We start from the raw sequence: 21615 nt of genomic DNA on the forward strand, positions 1-21615 counted from the left end.
TCCATCAGTCCTCAGTTTGTTTCTCAGCATTCAAGAGTTTCTCATGGTTTGCCTCTCTCCCTTCTGCCCCGCATTTCCTCCCTTCTTCTCCTCCATGGTCCTCTCTTCTTCTCCTCCACGGTCCTCCGTTAAGTTCCTCCTAATCCTCCTATACGTCTGTTTTTTTTTTTTTTTTAAGATATTTTGAAGTCCTAATTCCCAGTGCCTTGGAATATGACCTTATTGGAAATGGCATTGTTGCAGATGTAATTAGTTAAGACAGTGTCATACTGCAGCAGGGTGGACCCTTAATCCAGGATGACTGGTGTCTTTTGGGGGGTTGGATTTTGAAAAGTTTTATTGAGCTTTATTGAGCTGTAATTTAGATAGCATACAATTTACCCATGTAAGGGTACCATTCAACAGCTTTTAACAAATGTATACAATTTTGTAGCTACCACTACAATGCAGCTTTAAACATTTCTTTCTTTCTTTTTTTTTTAAATCCAAGTTAGTTAACATAGAGTGTAATAATGGTTTCAGGAATAGAATTCACTCACATATAACACCCAGTGCTCATCCCAACCAGTGTCCTCCTTAATGTCCCTTGTCCTTTTAGCCCATCCCCCCCATGCAACACCCCTCCATCAACCCTAAGTTTTTTCTCTGTATTTAAGAATTGCTTATGGTTTATCTCCTTCTCTGTTTTTACATATTATTTTTGCTTTCCTTCTCTTATGTTCAAATGTTTTGCATCTTAAATTCCACATATGAGTGAAGTCTGACTTGTTTTGCTTAGCATAATACACTCTAGTTCCATCCATGTTGTTGCAAATGGCAAGATTTCATTCTTTTTGATCCTGAGTAATATTCCATTGTATAATATGTATATATATTTACAGTGTATAATATTGTATAATACATTGTGTGTGTATATATATATACATACATACATATATATTATATATGTATATATATTATATATATACATATATATATTATACATACCACATCTTCTTTATCCATTAATCAGTCATTGGACATTTGGGCTTTCTCCATACTTTGGCTATTGTCGATAGCACTGCTATAAATAATGCTTTGAATCATCACTCTTGTATCCTTTGGATAAATACCTAGTAGTGCAATTGTTGGGTTTTAGGGTAGTTCTATTTTTAATTTTTTGAGGACTCTCCATACTGTGTTCCAGAATGGCTGCACCAGTTTGCATTCCCTGACTAGTGTCTTTATAAGATCCTAAGAAAATGGAGTCACGGGAGGGAAGAAGGCCAGTTATGACAAAGGCAGAGATTGAAGGGATGCAGCTATAAGACAAGGAACACCAAGGACTGCCCTCCACACCAGACGAGGGGAAGAGGCAAGGAAGGAATCTATCCAGAGACTCAGTGTGGCCCCACCAACACCTTGATTCCCAAGGCTTAGCCCATAGAACCATGAGACTATAAATCAGTGCTGTTTAGAGCCACCTTGTCTGTAGTGCTTGGCTCTGGCAGCCCTGAAATAGAGAGTACACTTTTTAAAAAGTTGCTTAGATGATTTCTATAGTTTGCTAACCATTTTTTATAAGTTTTTGAAGATAAGGGATAGCAGTGCCTTGTAAGTATAGGGTTTCTTCTAGAAAGCACACTACTCAAAATGTTCTTCTGAACTATGTATGTTTGCATATAAAAGATTAGTGACATTACTAAACTGTCAGTTGAAGTAAATTCCAAATTAATATCCCAAATGTTACAGTGACCGCAGGAGCAGGTTAGGAGCTAACAGTTCCGAATAATGGCTTCTCTTGTCCTATTAAAATTTAACTAAAATTTTTTTGAAAATTAAGCAATTCTGAAAAAAATTCAGATTTATTCTTGTATCTCTAAGGTTCATTCAATGATGGTGATTTTTAGCTTTGGCTGGATACAGATTTTCATTCTTGTTTTTTTTTTCCACTTTTTTTTTAATGTTTATTTAGTTTTGAGAGAGTGAGTGCACGTGAGGGGGGAGGGGCAGAGAGAGAGAGAGACACAGAATCAGAAGCAGGCTCCAGGCTCTGAGCTAGCTGTCAGCACAGAGCCCGATGTGGGCTCGAACCCACGAACCGTGAGATCATGACCTGAGCTGAAGTTGGATGCTTAACCGACTGAGCCACCCAGGCGCCCCTTTTTTTCCACTTTTTGACCAAAATGTGTATTCAGACTACCTCTACCTTGGAAGCAATCTGTTACTTCTGCCTGGAATTGTTTTGGATTCTCCTGGCTGGGCCACATCATCAGAGCTTCTTACTCTCTGGCTTCTGGTTGTGCAGTGAGCAACAGAGACGAGCCATCAGGAGGGGGGAGATGGGTATGATAGTAATATATGTTCTAGAGTTCCCTTCCTGAAGACTTTTCTTGGACTGGCTGACGACTGACCAGTTCTCACTGCTCCTCCCAAGATGAACTTCTCCTCATGACTCATTCCAGTATCTGGTAACGCAGAATCTGGAGTCCCATTTTTTCTCTGGTCTGTTCTAGAGAGGGTGGCCACAGTTTCGCTGTTGCTAGTCCTAGGAGACTGCCCTATTCTTTGAGGCTTTTCGACACCAGTTTTTAAAACGGTCTCTTTAAAAACTCTCTTGAAACTACCCCTGTTTGATTTTTTGCCATTGATTTCCTGATAGCATTTCTGACCCACACAGACCAGCTGACAAAGCTCACTTCCGGTGTTGTAAAACAGCATAGTTCCATACGCCCAAGGACCTATGATGGGATGTAGATCCCCAACAACCCTGTATCCAGGTCCATACGGGGTACCAAAGGCTACTCAGGGAGAAACTCTATTAAAAAAAATTCTATTCTTGATTTTTTCAAGTTACTGTTATAAATGTTTTTCTAATAAAGAAAAAAAAGCCAAATTATGCAGAGAATTCTTTTCATTTTTCAATCCCCTCCCTGCCCCCTCGCATCCCCCGTAAGATATTCACCTTCTGTCATTACACATATGGGCCTGTATTCTTAACACTTAGAGCCTCATCCTTTAGCAAAGAGTTGCAAATGGCTTTCTTGCTTCTGATATTAAAAACCCTGAGTGTGAATTCAGGTTGCCACCTTAGCATACTCTTTGTATTCCTTATATTTTTAGCAATGTGCCCAGACCTCACTCAGTCTGGCTGCATTTTGGCACTCTGTGTTCAAAGCTGTCATCAGAAGGCTGCACCCTATTTAAACCTACTGTGGCTGTTTTCTTTTAAAATCCCTCATTAATATCTATTTCTTAATGTGACATGTACTGTTAACATGTGGGGGTTATTTTGATATGACTTCCAAAGACATAAGCAACTCTTTTCCTGGGAAAACTTCCCAGTTTTTAAAAAATCAGTGTATTTTATTTTATATCTGTGGCACTCTCTAGAACATAGTACTCATTTGTCTTATTATAAGATCGTTATTTAAGGGCACCCAGGAGGCTCAGTCAGTTGAGTGCCCGACTTCAGCACAGATCATGATATCGCTGTTGGTGAGTTTGAGCCCCATGTTGGGCTCTGTGCTGACACCTAAGAGCCTGGAGCCTGCTTAGGATTCGGTGTCTCCCTCTCTCTCTGTCCTTTCTCCACTCATGCTCTCGCTCTCTCTCTCTCTCTCTCAAAAATATATAAACATTAAAAGAACTTTTAAAAAAATATCGTCTTAGGGCGCCTGGGTGGCTTAGTCGGTTAAGCGTCCGACTTTCGCTTAGGTCATGATCTCACAGTTCGTGGGTTCAAGCCCCGCGTCGGGCTCTGTGCTGACTGCCAGCTCAGAGCCTGGAGCCTGTTTCAGAGTCTGTGTCTCCCTCTCTCTCTGACCCTCCCCTGCTCATGCTGTCTCTCTCTCTCTCTCCTAGAAGTAAATAAAAATATATATAAAAAAATATCATCATTCCCTCTTGCACCCCTCTTATGGAGTAAGGAGGTTTGATCTAAAGCAGGAGAGACTTTCTTGGGAAGTGACTATCATTGGGAATTTCCCTTCCTGATGAGTCAAGGTCATAGAATGCTAGGCTTTCAGGGACCTTAGCAAAATCTAATTCAAAGAGTTCCATTCATAGAGGAAGAAACCAAGTGAGGCCAGAGTATTCACTGAAGGATATATAGCTAGTTATTGGAAGAATTAGAACCAAAGTCCTAAAATTCTTGGTCTACTGCCTTTTGTACTATACCATACTTTCTTTTAAAGAAAACCATAGGGGCACCTGTGTGGTTCAGTCAGTTGGACATCCAGGTTTGACTCAGGTCATGATCTCACAGCTCGTGGGTTGGAGCCCTGTGTCAGGCCCTGTGCTGAAAGCTCAGAGCTTGGAGCCTGCTTTGGATTCTGTGTCTGTCTCCCTCTCCCTCTCTCTGCCCCTCCCCTGCTTGTGCTCTTTCACTCTCAAAAATAAATTAAAAAAAGAAACATTAAAAAAATAAAGAGGGGCACCCGAGTGGCTCAGTTGGTTAAGCATCCGACTTTAGCTCAGGTCATGATCTCACAGCTTGTGAGTTCCAGCATGCTTGGGATTCTGTGTGTGTGTCTCTCTCTCTGCCCCTCCCCCACTCACTCCCTGTCTCTCAAAAATGAATAAATATTAAAGACATTTTTAAAAATATAAAGAAAAACATATACAGTCAATTCTCATTAATTCACAACAGACATGTTATATAAAGTGGCAGCTAATTAGCAACCACTGAATCACTACTCTTAGTGGGAATGTAGAGTTAGGGTCCTGTGAGTCTCAGGTCACAACACTATGGTAAACTGGTCAGTGCATAACTTTGTTGTATGGTAGGTTTGACATTTTATGTGAAATACATTATTGTTTCATTAACTTTGAATTCATGGCCAACAAAACCATAACTTAGGCCTGAAGGAAGCCTACCTAACACATAGACTTTCTCCATAAGGTACATATCTGCCTTCTTTCTCTTAGGAACACTAGATAGCCCTTCAGCACTACACTTGAGGGACATTTTGAACAGTGAACTCGCCAACAAAAAGCACAAAAATGTGAGAAATGTGGCACTACATAGGCCATGAAGGGACACGTATTTACAGCCTCAGAGCTGAAACAGGAGGCAGTATATTGCCTTGTTCATGTCAGCCAGCAATGCCCACTTTGAGCCACTCCAAATTGTCACCATTCCGCACATCTGAGAATGACCACAAAAATGCCATGAATCCTGATTTTGGCATTTGAAAATATGAAATCCACAAATAATGAGGGTCAAGTGTATGTGGAAAAGGTGATTTAAAAAAATCTATGAATGGGACAAACTAGGGGTACAAAAGAGGTTTTGTGACAACACAGGGACCTTTTATTATGGAAATAAATGGGACTTCTCCATGAAGAACATTTGTCTTTAAAAAAAATTCATCCTACTTTCTTCATTCTTTTTTTCAAAGTTTTTATTTTAATTCCAGTTAGTTAACATATAGTGTTATATGTTTCAGGTATATTATATAGACATTCAACACTTCCATATATCACCCAGTGCTCATGGCAACAGGTACACTCCTTAATCCCCATCACCTATTTCACCCATTCCCTACCCTCCCCCACTTTTCTAGGTGCTTTCTCTGCTCCTCTTCAGGACGACTTGTATTCTTCTTTCCCTCACTTCTTTCACCATTTCACTGAAAATACTACTCTTGCTGGATTACCAACTCTCCATTTTGCCTAATCTAGTGTTCACTTCTTCATCTTACTTAACTTCTAACACCATTTTATCACTGTAGCTTTATTGAAACATCTTAGTCACTTGGCCTTCAGTGTACTATGCTCTCCTGGTTTCCTCCTACTACATGAGTGTTTCTTAGTTCCCTTGATAGATTTCCCTTTTTGCCCAATCTCTAAATATTAGAATGCCCAGGGCTTTACCCTTTGCTTTATTCTTCATATAACTCTTGAGTACCATAAATAGAAATAATATATATTAAAAAAAATTTTTTTTTATACTGGAGCTATTGGCTGGGTCCAGCCAACAGTTCTCACCCGGCTGCCTTGAGGGTTGAAAGGAGTACCATCTCCATACAGTGCAATCAATTCTGAAGAAACACTTTTGCCACATGACTCTCAGATTTATAGCTTCAGACTAGACTTCTTCTCTGAGCTCCAGAGTCAGACTCAAATATTCAAATGTTCAAAATGTGGAACCCCGGTGATCCTCCTGGGCACCCTCTGGTACTCTTTTACCCTGCTGTAACTGTGAATGGACATGTGCAGCAATCTCTGCCCAATAAAGATATTTCTACCAAGAGTTCAGACCCATCAAGTATGAAGGTTTGGTTCATATCACTTAGTTCCCCACCAGTACTTCCTACTCTCCTTTCACAGGTGTCAGACCTGCAGCAGATATGAGGTCTCTCCTGAATACGTCACTTCCCACTGCCTTTACCCTTCCCCTAGTAAATGTCTTGCACATCTCATCAAGTCTTGGCATCTATTTCTTTGAGGAATCAAATGGCACAGAGGAGAAATTGGTCAACCTGATACAGGACATCTACACAAAATCTACAACATCACACTGAGTGTTTCCCCCTTAAGATAGAGAACAGAGCAAATATATATACTCACAGTACTCCAATTCAACATTGTATTAGAGGTCCTAGCCAGAGCAACAAGGGAAGAACAAGAATTAAAAAATGTACCTACTATACTAGACAAAATAAGCTGCTTTTACTTATAGATGACACAATTATTGATATTGAAAATCCCAAGTTATCTATAAAAAAACTTACTAGAAAAAGTGAGTTTAGCAAAGTAGTAGGACACAAGGTTAATGTATAAAAATGAAGTATGATTTTATATCCTGGAACTAAACAATTATAAATTAAAATTAAAAGAACAATACAATCTACAATAGCATCAAACCCATAAAGTTTATAAATATGTATTAGGAGCCACTTGAAACTTAACATGACCAAATTCTTGATTTTCACTTACTTCCCTCAGTACTGTCTCAGCCCATAGTACCTACATTCTGCCAGCTGTCCAGACAAAAGCCATAGGATATATTTAGTTTTCCCCCTCCTCATCTCATGTCCAGTCCATCAGCAATTCTGGTGCTACTTTTAAAATTCATCTTGAATCCTAGTACTTTTCACCACCTCCCCTAGAGCATTCCAACATTATCTCCCTTTCATGATCTCCTAACTGGCCTCTGTGCTTTCATCTGATGTTTTGGGGCCTCTAACCTCATAGGCAAATGTTTATCTGAGCAAATATCTTAGCAGAACAGTCCTGACTCCCAAGTGGAGGTCTCCAAGGAACCTCAGTTCCCTGACTTGCTGGGGAGTAGGTGGCGGTGTGTGTGTGTGTGTGTGTGTGTGTGTGTATGTGTGTGTATGGGGGGAAGCAGTAAATTTCATCAGCAGAATTATTTTAATCGTCATTTTATAATTTTTTTAAACAAAGCTTTCTTTTTTTAAAGTTTATTCCTTTATTTTGAGAGGGAGAGAGAGTGTGTGTGAGTGAGTGAGTGAGTGAGTGAGTGAGGAGGGGACAGAGGGGGGAAAGAGAGAGATTCCCAGTGCAAAGCACGATATAGGGCTGGATTTCACGAACCCATGAGATCATGACCTGAGCCGAAATCATGAGTCAAAAGCTCAACTGTCTGAGCTGCCCAGGTGCCCCTTAAATAAAAATTTTTTTACATCTCCACATTTCTGTGTATGGGGTGGTGATTTGGAATGGTTTGCACTATTCCTAGTTCAAGAGTTCCCTCTGCTGTTGGTGTGGCAAAGTATGGATGAGGTTTTTTGGTCCGTTGGTTGGTTGTTTTTTTACTGGTTGCCTCTGTGTGTGTGTGTGTGTGTGTGTGTGTTGAAGGCACTGATGGGAGGAAGAATTGTGCATTCTTTGATGCTTTTTATAATCTTTTGTCTTTAAGGGTCCCAACTTCCCCACTCTTGCTTTCTCCCCCATCACTATGGAGTTTTGTAAGGCACTTACCTCTCCCTTCCCCCCTCCTGATTTCCCTTCTCCCTTTTCTGGAAAAATTGCTTTTCTAAGATACCACGTCTAGTTTTACACACACTAAATCTCTTCCTTGGTTCTGCTCTGATTGACCGGGACTCCTTTCCAGCATTTTCACACGTGGGATGGACTTTCTCTTTCTGTTTTTTTAGATCAGTCTATGGCTTTTGCCCTCCTCTCCCTTTCCTGAAGTCTTCCCCAGACTGCCCTTCTCCTCTTGAAGGCTTGGGGCAATAGGAGCATGAAGGTAGCTTGCTGGGATTTGATGTATACTTTTTTACCTGAAATAGTCTGAAGATTGGATATTCAAGTTTTTTTTTCACACTGAGGGCATGTGTTTATGTAGTTTTCTTTGTTATTACTTTTCTTTCTTTTTTGAGGAGTATGTTGAGAGATATGAATTGATGTAGCAACTCTTTCCTTGGTTATAGAATTCTTCAGTTCTTCACCTTTTAGCATTTGGGTAACACTATATATATGAGGTCCTTTCTAGTCAGAGCTATATTCTGCTAGAGACATGGTTCAGTTGACCTCTGAGGGGCCATTAGAAAAAGAGTCCTATGAAATCAGGACTGATTTGGGAACATTTCAGAATCCATGCCAGGGGTTATTTGGTAATATTCTTTTACCAAAAGTTGAAATAAGCATTTGGGAAGATATTTATTGAGTATGCTGAGGATTTTCATTACTGTTTCTTTTTAAATGAAAGCTACTTTGTTTTTACATCCTTATACTTAAAGATGATGGTACCATATAGTCCCCCAGCCCCAGGCACATTGAACAAATAAAACATTCTACATGTCTCCTTAAACAACCTAACAAATCTACAGCAAGCAATGGCTCGGTTCAGAATGAAAATCTTCAGCCAGTGAGTATGATTTCTTTCAACCAGTAGTTGCCATCTTGTTTATAAGGAAAATGCAGCCATTTTCTTTACTGTGTATCTAAGCTCTGTAGAGCTGTTTGTTTGGTTTTTAACAAAGACAATACAAAAATAAATTAGGCCTCGATTTGGTTTAGGTAAGCAGTCTTTTGAGCCACAGCTGTATTACTAACTGATCCATAATTGCTCTGCATTTATGAGGTACATAGTTTATTCTCTTTCTTGCCACACAATAGACCCTGCAAGTTAAAGAGCTCCAAGTTTCAAGGACTGGAGTTTTTGGGTGCCTGCCAGGACTGATCTGTTTAGCAAACAAGCTGGAGGGTGCTTATTAGTAGGTTGTGGCTTGCAGACCATGAAGCCCCTGGGGCCAGATGCACTGATCAAATGGTGGATCTATATACCAGCAAGGCCATTGGATGAAAAGGAGAACAGCACCACATTACTAAATATGCTTCTCATAGGCCTTAATTAAGCCACTGTAAATGACTTCTTTTGTAACTCTTTCTGTTGGTCCAGAAGACAGACTATTAAAGATCAACATAGGAACTATTTTTCAAATTAGAATGTAGACAATTCTGATGAGTTACAGCTATATTATTCATATTACAAGAATAAGCTCTGGTTAGATTGGGAAAGTGAAGAGTCATATTTCTAGTGGAACAAAACACATCTTATTTTCTCTAGTTGCATTTCTTTAAAAAAAATTGCTAGTCTCCTCTGCCCCCTGCTTAGATTTTTGTTTCTATTGAGTGACTCAAGGTGGCTTGAGGCTTTAAAATTAATGCCTGGTAGAGTATTATTGAGGCCTTGGAAGAGCAAAGCTAGTCTGATCTATGTTACATCAAAAAAAAAAACAAAAACAAAAACCAACAACTGGATAGTCATTTTTTGCCATTCTTGGTCTTACACATTTCTTTCTGCTGCCTTCACTAGTTTGCTCTAAATTTTGAATTAATAGCATAGAATAGACCTTATGAGTGTTGTTATATTTTAATAGAAGCTATTTCAAGAATATAGGTGCATGAGTGGAGAAATTTCTGAGTCATCTCGGTATGTTATTTCTGTGAATAACCAGCAAAAGCTTTTGTGTCTGTTGCCCTGCTGTTATTGGTCAATAATTTGTTCTTTTAAAGTTAGAAGACAATTGCACATTAAATACCAGTCTCATAAAGTTAGGTACATGCATGGGATAGAGGAAGATAAACTTGAGAACACACAAAGCTATAATACTTTCTAAAATGAATAATAAATGGTGTTCAGGAGGATTTGCATTCAAGGCAGAATCATCCATAGAATGATGATGTGACAGAAGAACAGCATAAAACAGTTTTTAAAATGCTAATGAGGGGCACTTGGGTGGCTCAGTGGGTAGGGCGTCTGACATCGACTCAGGTCATGGTGAGTTCAAGCCTCTGTATCGGGCTCTATGCTGACAGTTTGAAGCCTGGAGCCTGCTGTGGATTCTGTGTCTCCCAGTCTCTCTCTGTCCCTCCCCGGCTTACACTGTGTCTCTCAAAAATGAATAAATGTTAAATTTTTAAAAATGCTAATGATATTTTACTTCCAAAGTTGAGAAATTCTAGTAAAACAACCAAAATAAAAATATTTTTTATTTCCAGTTTTTATGATCTTATTGGACTTACACTTTACCATTTGTAACATTGGCACATCTAAAGTAATTTTGGGTTTTCTTGGAGGAAAATATTTACATAGAAAAATATAATTCTACAAAGTGTGGCTATTGTCTCAACAATTATTTAGTGTTGATAAAAATTGGCCATATTTATTCTCATCCAAAACACTTAACCAAAACCAATGCACCGTAGCAAGTACCACACTCTTCTTGGACCTCAAAACCATCTTACTCATAGCAGTGAAACTGTTCTTCATATTTTATGTATCAACTTTAGCTATATTTGTATATGTGGATCATTTTACTATTTTAATGTGCTTATCTGATGGAAATTAGCTATTTTGAAAGATGCTTAAGCTTGTATAGTTTGGGCATGCAAATTTCATTGGGTCCAAGAGTTCAGAACCTGGAGTAAATTAATGTAGAGGAAGTAGGCTGTGAACTTGAAGCCTAACTACAAAAAATGCAGAGGAAGCAGAAATTCCTCCTTCAATTTGTCACTTGTTTCAATCTAACATGTATTTTTTGAAGCTCTGAGAAGTCTTTCACCTCAGTGCTTAATTCCAGTGAGACCCAGACCTGGTCCCTGCTTTCGCAGAGCTCACCATGTTGTAGGGAAACAGAACAGTTAATGTTGAACTGTAGTGGCAGGGAGTGGCTGCAAACATGGGGATCCCTGAAGGTAAAACAAAGGAAGTGGGGACCACCTCACAGGCCTGAGGCAGGAGAGGCAGAGAAGTGTCTCTGTCTCTGAGGAAATCCTCTCTGCCTTGGTCTCTGCAGGGTCAGTTACAAATTGCCAGCCACAGAAAGGCAGAGGGAATTCCAGGGAGAGGGCCCAGTGTGTGCAAAGTCACAGTGGGTGAAAGGGGAAGCAGGTCTGATAGCGCTGGAGAGTGAAGTGAATGGAAGGGAGCCTGAGGACCCGAGGTTAGGCAGGAGCTGGATTGGGAGGGCTCTGAGGTGCCATGTTAGGACTTTGCTTTCTGAGTTAATTTATCACTGGAGGAGTTGACATAATTGGATTTGTGTGGTTGCATTTTAATAATATAATTTATACTATAAAATAAAACACGTTAAATGCATATAATGGAAACCTGGACAGACCAATACTCCAACAACTTAGAGATGACTATTGTTAACATTTTGGTATAGATTTTTCTGATCTCTCTTCTATATATGTGCATGCTATAGTATGTATCTATCTATCTGTGTGTGTATATACCTGTTTTTTTCACTTAACAGTGGGTGTATTTTGAACATTTTCCCATATTAATTTTCTTCTACAAAATGATTTTTATTTTTATTTTTAATTCATTTTTTAAATGTTTATTTAGTTTTGAGAGAGAGAGACAGACAGACAGACAGTGCTAGCAGAGGTGAGACAGACAGAAGAGGAGACAGAATCCCAAGCAGGCTCCAGGCTCTTAGCTGTCAGCACAGAACCCAACGCGGGGCCAAACTCACCAACAGCGATATCATGATCTGTGCTGAAGTTGGGCACTCAACTGACTGAGCCACCTGGGTGTCCCTACAAAATGATTTTTAACAACAGCATATCATTCCATCATGTAGAAGAATTCCAACTGAGAAAAAATTATTAGATATATGTATTATTTTCATATATTTTGGTATCATAAACAACAGCCCATGAAACATCATTGTGTATATACATCTTTGTGCCCATATATGATTAGGTTCTTAAGATATATTCCTAAAAGTTTAATTGCCAGTTGAAGGATTACGAACAATTACAATGACTTCGATGCATATTGCCAAATCACCCTACAGGAAAACATGAAAATTGTTCTGGAGAAGGGTAGGGTTATAGGCCAAGAGCTATATTACGAGACTGTTTCTGTTGATCAAATGAGAATGATCAGTGACTTTTTGAATGTGATATATCAAAGAAGGAAGGCATCTACAAAAGATCTTATAATTATTATGACATTTTTGTCAACATAAACTGACTGAAACATCCCAAAGTCAGAAGCTATATCTTTGTTCTTTCTTTTGCCTGTAGCCCAAACACACTACCTGGCACAGAATATGTGCTAAATAAATATTTGATATATGAATGATTTTTTTTTTTTTAAAGAGAAGACAGGTGGAATGACCTCCAGCTTCCTATCTCAGATGGTGGGAAACAAAGATAAATCTAAATGACAAAGATCGCACAGGAGTCCTCTTGTATTATGTGCACTAAGTGTTCTTGGGAATGAGTATTCTGCCTTACTCCCTATTCCTTCCATCACCAACCTTTTAACTTCTTTTTTTATTTTAATTTTTTAAAATGTTTATTTTTGAAAGAGAGTGAGAGAGAAACAGAGTGTGAGTGGGGAAGGTGCAGAGAGGGAGACACAGAATCCCAAGCAGGCTCCAGGCTCTGAGCTGTCAGCACAGAGCCTAATGCAGGGCCTCAACTCACCAGCTGTGAGATATGACCTGAGCCAAAGTCAGACACCCAACCAACTCAGCCACCCAGGCACCCCTCACTTCTTTTGCTCTAAATGCTGAGGCTTAAATCATTAGAAAAAGTCTCTTTTAATAATTCTCTTTTATTAAAAATTCTTTTGTTTTGTTCTCTATTTGTTAACATAAATAAAATGACGCCACTTAATTCAAGTGAACATTTGCTGAATAGTTTCTTTATGTGAGGCTCTTTACATGGTGCTTATAGAGAAAGGAGGTGACAGAAAAACTTAAGGATGTGTACTTGGAAGGGCTTGGGGCAGGCATTTTATCATCATGGCCCTGAATTAAGGAATTCAGTATCAACCAAAGGCAGAATGGCCCTGATGTTGCTTCCAAGCCAGGCATGTGCTTTTTCTGATACAGAATTTTAGAGTTAGGAAAGGTCTTTTTGTCTAACCTTCCTCCTTTTATAGATGAAAAACCGAGCCTGAATGCACGAAATGATGTTTTCAGAGTGTTACAGGCAAATAGAACTCAGGTCTTGTGGTTCTCCACCTTATATCTGTCCCCTTCCACCATGCTGCCTCTCCCATCCTGTGCAGTCCTGAGCCAGGAGCCAACAGCTTAAAGGCCACACCTCTTTCTTAAAGTGAACACAGAAGGTTGAGACCTTGAGAGCACTGCCTAGATCTTGGTTAAATAAGAAGGGAGTTCTAATTGCTTAGGACATCTCTTGTTTCAAATGGGGAAGGTTGGCAGAGTTAAATGTCTCATTCAGCAAATAATTATCAGTCACTGCTACATGCCAGCCACTGTGTTCTGTGTTGGGGAGATAACAAACATAGAGACAAGATCGTTGCTTTACAGCACTTTTAGTACCAGAAGTTTCATCAAGACAAGGAAGCAAGCGATTAGGATGCAGGGCAGTGGGTGTTAAGATACTGGACATACAGGATGCTAGGAAAGCTGCAGGGGGACACCCAAGCCAGACTGCAGCATCAAACGGGGACTTTACAAAGGAATCTCTGGGAGAAAGTTAACCAGAAGAGAAGGAGATGAAAAATAGAATGTTCTAGCCTGAGGGAACACACACAGAGAGAGAACAAAGAGGCATTAGTGGGGGTTTTGGTCTGTTTTTATTGAAGTATAGTTGACACAAAATGTTGGAACAGCTGGGTAGCTCAGTCAGTTAAGCATCTGACTCTTGATTTTGGTTCAGGTCATAATCTTATGGTTTGTGAGTTCGAGCCTGCTAACAATACGGAGCCTCCTTGGGATTCTCTTTCTCCCTCTCTCTCTCTCTGCTGTCTTACATGCTATCTCTCAAAATAAACAAATAAATAAACTTAAAAAATGTTACATTAGTTTCAGGTGTACTACATAGTGATTCAACAATTACACACCCTAGGAAATGCTCATCAGTTTAAGTGTAATCATTATACAATGTTACTACAACATTATTGACTATGTTCTCCACACTGTATTTTTTTTATCTGTGTGACTTATTTATTTTTTAAGTGTAAGTTTGTACCTCATAGCCCCTTCATCTATTTTACCTGTCATCCATTATACATATATATCATATCTTCTTTATCCATTCATCTATCAGTGGGCATATCTTGGCTATTGTAAATAATGCTGGAGCAGCGGAACTGAATGACTTCCAGCATGTCTAGGCAGGAGGAATCTTGGTGACTACCAGATTTCCAGCTTGGGCACTTCATGGATGGTGGTATGGATAGGGTGTGTGCTGGTGCTGGAGTGCCCTTCATTATTCAGAGCATAAGTGACTAGCCACAGTTAATTGCTCACAGCATGATCCCAGCAATACAGAAAGGTTGGGTGGGGGGATCCTTCACCTGTGTCACTGTGTAGGCTACCATTCATTCACAGTGAATGTGGTTGGGATAATAAGGCCAGCGTTTAAAGGAGGCTTGCTGTGCAACACACTACCTCATTTAGTCTTCACAGGAGATGCATATGATTAAGTTAGGGAGGTCATAAAGCTGGTGAGTGATAGAGTCAGAATGCAAACCCAGACTTAAAAATCTATGAGCAGGGGCGCCTGGGTGGCTCAGTTGGTTAAATGTCCGACTTTGGCTCAGGTCATGATCTCATGGTTCATGAGTTCAAGCCCTGCATTGGGTTCTGTGCTGACAGTGCAGAGCCTGCCTGGGAGCCTGCTTCAGATTCTGTGTCTCCCTCTCTCTGCCCCTCCCCGTCTCATGCTCTGTCTCTCTCTCTCAAAAATAAATAAACATTAAAAAATTTTAATAAAAAAATAAAAATCTATGAGCAAAGCTGCATGAGAGTGCCGTTAGGTAGACCCTTGCCCATCCCACCTATACATTACAGAGAAGTTCAAAGAAACCCATTCATCTATTGAATATTTGTTAGCTTATGGGCTACTTCTTTATTATCAAGATTAGAAAAATCACCTTCATGGAACAAGTGATGAAAAATTCTCTCCCTTCTCTTCTCCAGCCTTCTACTTCTAAGCCTGAGCTCCTTACAATTTGTCTAAAAGGTAATTTGCTTCTCAGCTAAGACCGAGACCAATGAGTAATACAGCTCTCAGTACAACAGCCTTTCCTGGGGAGTAGGTTACAGGCTTGGAAACTGTGAAGCCATTTCAGATGTTTGGTTCTTTTGGTTTCTTATACAAGTGTTTCTCTATATGATGGTATCAAACCACTAAGCAGTGTAGGGCTCTCACAGCCTGGCTTATGGTGTTAGATCAGGGAGTCCTAACTGAGGCAACACCAATCCCACTAGTGTTCTTGGACTGGCTTACCTGTGTGCTGGAATTTTGACCCCTCAGACCTGGGTAGGATCAGTGCTGGCTAGATCCAGACCCATCACTTCTGTCTGAGAGCAGTTTTGTCCACTATTCCCTGTAAACCATACAGATAATATCATTATTAATGCAGGTTGGTGTGAACAAGATTGGGAGGCACTGTTTAAAGCAATAGTTTCCAAGTCTGGATCAGGGTCAGGATCCCCTAGAGAACAGTTGGAAAAAAAAAAAGGAGACACCAAACTCCCATGCTGCCCCTTGATTCAAAGAATCAAATTCTTTGACTCCTGGGGCCAGGAAATATGCTTATAAGAAACTTCTTAGACGACTCTGATCTTCTTGGCCTATAGATCAAGGTTTGAAAGCCTCTGGATTGTAAGCATGGGCTTTGGGATGAGGCATGCCTGCTTCAAATCATGGGTCCATCACTGCATAAATTATATACTGCACAAATGATATAGATTCTTTGAGCCTCTGTAAAATGTAAACAAAAGCACATGATGCAGAGGGAGGAAATACACAGCACAATGCCTTATCTTAAGCAGCACTAAATAAATCACAGTTATTATTTTCATTATTTACACTGGCTGGTACTTAATGACTAGCATTAATGTAGTCTCCCACAGCCCATCCATTCCTGTGTTTCTGTAAGACTTGAGGTTAAGGCTACTGAACAACTATCCCTGGGCCATATATATTTAGCAGTTTAGGCTTCTTTGGAGATGGATCTGCACTTACCACTCGACTTTCACCTCCAGGGGTGCAGAGGCACAGATTTTCAAGCTTAGGGTACAGCTAGAGATGATAGAGAAGAAAATAATGCTAACTGACCCATGAGAAGCTGACTACAGGTTTCCTTATTACCAGAGCCAACCCAGCCATGACTAATTGTGAGAAAGGGAGAAATAGTATTCAATATATTCCACAGGTAGAAAAAAAAGAAGAATTTTCCTTTCCTTTGCTAACCAAGATAAACACTGGTATGTTGTAAAGATAAATTCTTGTGTTTAAACATTTTGCTTTGCATTAAATTCTGCCTTTTACCAAGACTTCCTAGAATATCAGTAAGACCTTGAGCTTCTGCAAAATGAACAAAATCTTTTTTGGTCAAAATTAAGAACAGTACTATCTTCTATAAGTTTCGACTATAGCAAATGATTAAAAGGCAGCAGCACTTTTAAAGATAAAAGTTTATAATTAGCATGGAAGTTCTGTAATTTAAAATGGAAAGTTTGTGAAGCTATAGGAAAGCAGGATAAACCTCAGCTACAAAATAACAGGTTTCGTATGTTGAAAATATCAGTCATTTAACCCAAAGTGAACCAATTATAACACATTTCCTCTAATGTAAGGGTCTGAAACTCAGAGGTAAACCCACTAACTTGAAGGAAATAAGTCATATTCTTGATACTACTCACCAACCTTTTGCCATATATTGCTCTCCAAATTCATAATTCCAGATTTATATTCCACTTGTGTTCCTGGGTTCAGTGTTGTTTTTTATTTTAAGAGGGTAGGAGCACTTACACTGTATACTGCATTGAAGTTTGTCATCTATGTAATAACCATGTGTCACTTATCTAATTATTATTCTCCAGACAAATAAGTTTTTCATAGTCATCTGGGATCTATTTGGAATAGCATGATTCCTGCTTTAACTTTAAGTTAGTTTTGTTTCAATATTATTTCATTGCTTCATATCAAAAGCATATATACTTTGCAGCTTGACAGGTAATAAATCAGTATTGTCAAAGAAGTGCCAATCATTTCAGAATATATTCTTCTAATCACCTGGCATGGACTCAATACATGGTAGATAGCTTATCAAATGTCTGTTTGTATTCTTTCATTTGGAGTATGTTAACTGAACCTATGGAATGATGAAACTCGATCTCAGGCTAAAGTAATAGAATTTTTGTACCTAAAATATGAAGAGTTTTTTCTTTTTTTTTTCCTCTCTTTTTTAGGGGGTAAGGGGTAAGGGAGATTAGGTGATGAAATGCTTCACTGTGCAATGCCAACTCCTTTTGCCCCTCACCTCTGAGAATTACTTTAAAATTGCTTTAAAATCACCGAGTTTCAAAGCTCAATGGCACTCCAGGAAATAATTTGAACCATGCAGTGATAGGAGTATCATTTTATTCATAGCGCATGACAAAGAAAAATAAATCTGACTACCAGAGGTTTCCTTTTAGAAAACCAATTGATTTTTTTTTTTTTACTAACATGATCCTATCTCTGTTCACACTCATGATGAACGGTGGAGATAGCCCATTGGCTTCCTTCTGGGGTGTGCAGTGAGTTTGGGATACTTCTCCAGCTGTTCTGCCATGACCCACACTAGTTTTCAGTTATTAACTGCAATTTTCCCAATGGTCTGCTAAGTAAAATGTAGGATTTATGTTCCATAGCCATTCATGCTGAAGATTAAGATTCCAGTCAGATCTCTCTTACACATATGAAGTGAAGAGAAGCCTAGAGCTTTCCATGAACATGTCAGGTCAAAGAGAGCCTTTGATTGCTTCAATTGGTTTATCTTTCACATACTAGCTCTTCTTTCTCTAAACTTCTAATAGCCTATAGTTTAATATAAGTTGCTGTATTGTTACTTTTGTGTTTGTGAGGTTGCGTGCATCTGGTTAATACTAAAAGCTCTTGAGTACGGAAATTGGGTTCTATATTCCTGCAACATTGGATTAGAAATATAGCATTTGCAAACCACTTATTGACTGAATTATATAAATTGATTGCAACTTAACTGCATTACTTAAGAGATTTGCTTTAATTTTTCCCTTTATATATGCATGCATAAGCACACTGGAATTATAACAAGACTGTAACCCTGATCAGCCACACAGTAAGAATGGAGCTACCTGCAAATTCTGGGAGACATTTGGCTCAGAAAAATCTGTACAGTCAAATGAATATAATATAGAATGGATAGGTGGCCTGAAGTATAGATAGAAAAATGATGGATCTGTGTATTGGGGAGGAGGGGATCTTAGGGGGTTCTTTAGGTAGTACAGTATCTGGATAAAGGTACTTTTATCCAGTCTAAGGCAATCTATTGCAAAATCCTGTCACCTGAGTCATATTCTTGCCAAAGGCACAACAATGGTGGTCAATGTTGGCTGAATATTTCTTCTCCTTCTAGGCCTCTGGGTTGGTGTTTCTCTTTGTATTAGTGTTTCCATTATTACTGAAGTTGATTATATCATAATCTGGAATAAAAGGTTTTACATCTTTAGGTTGTTATTTTGACTGCACATTTTTTCAGTCAAATCAAGATCAGTCCAGAGAAAGGGAAAGCAACATCCTCACGGAAGAGGCACCAACGCCACAGAGGAAATACAAGTCAGCATGTGGTAAATTTTAATGAAGTGATCATCATAAAAGATTACAGACTCAATGGAAAAAAGAAAACCACAGAAATCTTTGTCTGTTTGTGGAGAAGCTTAAGTACAACCATCCTTTGTAGTTTAAATCTATTCCTAGATATGCCACCTGTCTTATTGCCATATTTTTAAAAAGTATATATATTTTCTCAAAAGTTATTCTTTACCAAATTAATAATTTTTAGAAAGAAATTATATGTTCTTAGAAGTGGGATGTTCCTCAAAGATTGTAAGTGACTTTAGAGGACCTGAGTGGCTCAGTTGGTTATGCTTCCGACTTTGGGTCAGTCACAATCTTGTGGCTCAAGGGTTAGAGCCCCACAACGGGCTCTGCGATGACAGGGCAGAGCCTGTTGGGATTCCCTCTCTCTTCTATCTCTGTCTCTCTGCCCCTGTCCCAATTGTGTGCTCTCTCTCTCAAAATAAAAAAAAAAAAAGATTATAAGTGACTTTGATATTCTCTAAAATCTCCCTGTCCCTAACTCCTCTTTCCCCTGTCAACTAAGTTGACACTTAATCTGGGATTCAGTAAAAATGTTCTTATTCAACATAGTGGGTAATTAATCCAGAGAATTTGGAAACTGAGAGTATTAACTGAAAAGAGGAAGTAGGTCTGTGGCCTGCTGAGCATGCCTGAGTCTGTGGTAGCATATGCTGTATCCCTATCCATACCTTCAGATTCTTTCTTTGAAGTTTCACAGAATTCAGGAAAAAATGCTGTTGATATAATGCACGTTCGTGTATACCTTATTTAAGGTTTCATACTTGAGATGGTTAGCCATGTAACTGCTTTATTGAAAAGATATGGGACTTTAGGGGCCAAAGCTCAGGAAAGCAGGGCAGTTACAGCGCCATCTGTCTTCAATAAAAATTGCTGCATCCCACTTGCACCTCATTCTCAACTGGGTCATACCCTCTGAAGACCAAAGGTTTGTTTAGTGAGTTGTGAAAGTTGCTTCCTTTGCATACCAGCCTCTGCTCACGGTAGAATAATTAAGTAATCACTGCTATCAGGTGAATCCAGCCTAATGTGGCAATGTTTGGGTCCAAATTGGAACAATTTGGCATAAGAGGTAATTACTGAATGTATAAATGTAGTCTAATTCTTGGGCAAGTGATAACATCAGCAACAGTTACCCATCATCACTTTACCTGATAGTGTTTAGTAAGTACCCATAGGCCATTGGCTGTATACTGTAGATTATACTAACAATTAAAGTGGGCATAGACCCTACCCTCTAGGCACCTACTAGAGAGAACAGATAGCAGGTCCTCATATGCACAAACTGAATACTTCTCAATCCTCTTGTTTTTTCAAGCAACATGACTTTGCTGGCTGCCATATAACCCTGGGCAAACTGCTGTAGAAAATGTAAGCTCTAAAACAAAGGATGGAGAATTATGATTTCCACAGGGAATTGAAAGTCTTAATGCCTCAGTCAGGTATTACCTAAGGGTCTGTGCATACAAAAAGTCATTCAGGATCAAAGGAAATACTGTCAAGAATGTAAATGGATCACTCCATCCTTCCACCAGGCAATTGCAGACTCCCAGAAGAAAGCTCAAGGGTATTAGATTTGGGTAGGATCCCGTAGGCCACTTAGCCAACTTCCCACCTATATGGAAGTGCCAGTCACATGAGATTGTCACTGGTAGTGTTCAACACAAGCCTATTAAAGCTGTAGGAAACTTAAATGTTAATACACCTCTGAGTGATGCATTGGATTTGAACTTGGATTTAATCGGAAGTATGAATATTTGAGTGACAAAAAGGGACCCTACCATTTATTGTCTTTCTAGTATATGTAAGCTGTAAGCCAGGCCCTTTCATATGCATTGTGACTCACCATGATCATTTGTTCTTCTCTGCTCTTTATTTTAGCAACTTCATCCAAATACAAACTCTATTTTAATATATTATTCCCAATTCGTATAATGTCATTGTGCTTTTTATGGAATAACATTCTATTGCTGTTTTAATTTGGAAGAAACTGAAAGATAATTCTTCTTGGAAAGGGTTGTGATGAATCAGATCTAAGTCTTAAAAACTCATAGTTTTGGATGCAAAACTTCAGACCTAAATGGAGTTGTATAGTGGGAGGAGAGATGAAAGGGACTTTGGTCTTTGAAAAACACGTGTCCGTTCCTTACAATTGCAAAATAGGGTACCCAAATGATGTTATTCATTGAATAATCTGTCTTGAATATGAATTATCTTCTCTATGTTCTGAAGGGAACTATAAAATGCTTCCTATAGGAGAATTCTCAATGTAGCATTTGATGATAAGTAATCCATTTTAGGTAGGTGTTCTGTTAGTGAAAGGGTCTGTGCAGAACAGCAAGAAATCTATTATTTGCCAGCAGTTCTGTTTTAACTCAAGAATTTACTCATATTTTTTGGTAATATACATAATATGCATGTGCCTTGATTATCATCACTCAACCAAACAGTACCTTCCTGAATATTTGTGTGTAATCTATTTCTAAGTAGATTAAGACATTTTCCAAATTTTGGTGACTTACAACCCCGTCCATG

Source organism: Hyaena hyaena, unplaced genomic scaffold (assembly GCF_003009895.1).
Source record: "Hyaena hyaena isolate Hyena2069 unplaced genomic scaffold, ASM300989v1 scaffold_1009, whole genome shotgun sequence".
In the NCBI taxonomy this organism is placed as follows: Eukaryota; Metazoa; Chordata; class Mammalia; order Carnivora; family Hyaenidae; genus Hyaena; species Hyaena hyaena.